Source organism: Octodon degus, unplaced genomic scaffold (genome assembly GCF_000260255.1).
Source record: "Octodon degus isolate 3935 unplaced genomic scaffold, OctDeg1.0 scaffold00253, whole genome shotgun sequence".
Lineage (NCBI taxonomy): Eukaryota > Metazoa > Chordata > Mammalia > Rodentia > Octodontidae > Octodon > Octodon degus.
This window is the reverse complement of record NW_004524829.1, coordinates 2,103,935-2,107,422: the sequence shown is the minus strand read 5'-3', so window position 1 is coordinate 2,107,422 and position 3,488 is coordinate 2,103,935. Positions and strand designations below refer to the sequence as shown.

Here is a 3,488-nt window from a genome sequence, read left to right as displayed (position 1 = left end):
GTGTGTATTACTGTTTTGTGTTCGACTATTTCTCACCTATGCAAACATGAGACACTTTGTTTTAAGAATTCAGTTGTTTCACATCAAAAGCATTGTGTAATATTTCCACAGTATTTCTTTTTTAGATCTTTTATAATATTGTGATTTTATTAATCTCTTCTAGCAACTAATTTTTCTGTTCTTAGAGCTTCTAGTTGATGCTTTTAGAATAATTGAATACATTTACCATGTCTCAACTTTTCTATTGAAGCAGCACAATCTCACTTACGTTTTGAAATATGTAAAACTGAAGATTTTAATTATTTTTTCTTTCGATTATTTGAATGTTTGAAAAGAGAACAATATCACAAATTTTAAATATAAAAAGACAATATTAGTAAATAACATTTGTGTTTTGTCATATACTGTTTTTATTATTCTTTCTGGAAGACAGTTTTGGCTATTTTATTATAGATACCTAAGCATACAGTACAAATAAAACAGTAAATACCATAGACCTACAACATTTATGTACAAATTGTCTCCTTAGGCTGAAATCCGCTGCTAAGTTTAGCTCATTCTTACTTTTTACTGTGTGTATCTAAACAATGCATCATCATCTTGCCTTGTTCGTAGAAGTAGAAGCATCAAAAGGTTTGGAGCGATATTGGAAGGATGGTGGTGACAGTGGTGTTCCTGAACAAGGGGTATAAATCTTCTTGCTGTTATGCTTTCAAGCCATAGTCTGGATCAAACTGAATTTTGTTTTATGTTTTATTTTTATTAATTTTATTGAGAAACAAATGGCAATGAGACAGCTTCAAAATGGGGTTAGTAGGACAGTTACAATAATTAATACACTGCATATTGTTGTCTTCATAGTAGTTATTCATAGTACAAGATGCAGACATGATATCCTGTCCAAAACTATTAGTACAAACCTTTCTTCTCATGGAAGTAAAAGTAGCTGTATATCTATCCTGTTTTGTATACACACACATATATATATATATTATATATATAAGCATATATAGTATATATATTTCACTACAAAATGGTCCTTCATTTATATTCCCTTTTCTGTTTAGTTTTGTCAGAGATGGGTATTCTGTTGCCATTTAAATATCATAGGTGCATGAATTCAGCAAAATAATCTAGTATAGTCCAGTAGTCTATAATAGTAGTGGGTTATCTGGAGGACTGGCAGTGCCAGAAGTTGTTGACTTGAGCCTTTTAGAGCTCAGCATATTAATATGGCTTTACTTTTTTCAACCTGAATTTTAAACGGAAGAAAAGATGTGAGATCAAGGAGGACAGTCTTGGCCACAGTGGCCCTTGAACCAGCAACAATGGATGCACACATTCTTGCACCAGCAGGATCCAAGCCAGACTGACTGGGTTACACTGGCCCAAGCCTGGATTGCCCAGAGAGAGGCTTAAGGAGACCAAAGCATAGTGGAGCAACCTCTAGGATTGATGCCCAATGGACAAGAGATGTCTACAAAGGAGTCTGGTCCTGATAGTCGTGGGAATTTTCAAGGAGATTCAAACTTGAATAGGCTGTGGCAACCGGAATGGGGAATGCATCAGCAGCCCCACACTCTCTTCCAGATCAGCCATGGATGCCACCAACACCAGGCCCAGTGGCCATTGTACCTTCTGAAGACAGCAACAGTCAGGACAGTGGAGAGTTTGCCCCTGACAACAGGCATATATTTAACCAGAGCAATCACAACTTTGGTGGACCACCCGATAATTTTGCAATGGGGCCAGTGAACCAGTTTGACTATCAGCATGGGGCCCCTTTTGGTCTACCTCAAGGTGGATTTCATCCTCCTTATTGGCAACCAGGACCTTCAGCACCTCCCCAGAACTGAAGAGCAAGACCAGCATCATTCAGGGATCTGCAGCAGTCACTATTACACTTCCTGTGAAGCAGGAGCCTCCACAAATTGATGCAGTGAAACACTGGACTCTTCCAGCTTGGATTCATGAAGGTCTTGAAAAAATAGAATGTGAAAAGTGAAAGAAATTAGAAAAAGAGAGTATTAACAGGATTCACAATTGTTGAAAAAAGAAAAGAAGGCCATAGAAGATGCTGATGGAGGCGATGGCCCTTGTTCACCTCAGAGAAGTAAATTTGACAGCGATGAGGAAGATGAAGACCCTGAAAACACTGAAGCTCTGAGCAGTGGAAAATCACCAGAAGTCCATCTCCAGTTGAAGAAGAGAAGAGTGAGTAAGAGGTGACCGAAGGAGAGAAAGAGTATCATATGATGTGGCTGACAAAAATGCTTTTGACTGAAATTTTTCTGGGTGTCACAGATGAAGACATAGCCAAAGACACACATTGTAAAGCAGTGAAAGCTCCTGGTAAACAGCTGGCACAGTCCAGTGCACTGGCTTTTCTCACTGGACTCGGTTGCCTGAGCGGTTATGGATCTGGAGACAGTGAAGATGAGCAGAGTGACAGAGGCTCTGAGTGCTCTGGCCCTGATGATGAGTTACGGCACCACATCTGGCAAAAACAGGAGGCATTTTGGAGAAAAAAACAAAGAACAGCAGCTACTGCATGATAAACATATAGAAGAAGAAAAACAACAGACAGAAAGGGCTACAGAAGAGATGAATGAATTTATTCACAAAAAGCACAATAGCTTATCACATCCAGAAGCAAGAGAAGCAGATGGTGATGTGGTTAATGAAAAGAACTACAAATGAAACAACATCTGTTTAAGAACCAAAAAAAGACCATAAAGAAAAAGAGAAACAAGGAAGGAGTAGATCAGGAAGTTCTAGTAGCAGTTCTGGTAGCAATAGCAGAACTAGTAGTACCAGCAGTACTGTCTCTAGTTCTTCTTACATTTCTATCTCAGGTAGTACTCACACTTTTTCTTGATCTTCTTCTCCTAAAAGAAAAAAGAGACGTAGTAGGAGCAGATCTCCCGCAATTAAAGTTAGACATGGTCAGAGTCGAAACTACTCTTGCAGAATTAAGACAGAGAGTAATAGGGCTAGGGTGAAGTTTAGGGACAGGAGGAGATCTAATAGAAACAGCTTTGAAAGAGAAAGATGAGGAAATCGGAGTCCTTCCTGAATGAGATGAAGAAGTAGAAGTTGCTCAAGAGATAGACAAACCAGTTGTTCCAGTCGCAGTAGGAGTTGAGACAGATGTAAAATTGAGGATCAATGTGGAAATCTTTGTGAGAGCAGTCAGAAGCATAAAGATGAGGCTAAAGAACAAGAGAAGAAAAAGGAGAGGAGTCGAAGTATAAATAAAGACAGGAAAAAGAAAGAGAAAGAAAGATGTTATGGTTTGTGTATAGGTGTCCCCCCCAAAGCCTCATGCAGTCTTGGGGCTGTTTCTGGAGTTTGTGATTGATTGCCTTGGGTGGGGGGACGCTGCACCTGCCCTGGGGCAGGTAATTTGCATTTCAGTGTAAGGAGGAAAGAGAAGTTAGCTGCTGCTCCATTTATTTATTTATTTATTTATTTATTTATTTATTTAT

General features: G+C 38.8%; 1 pseudogene; it reads left to right on the top strand.

Moving 5' to 3' along the window:
* Positions 1-1,275: 1,275 nt before the first annotated feature.
* Positions 1,276-3,488, top strand: part of LOC101560193 — an 18,039-nt pseudogene continuing 15,826 nt past the window's right edge.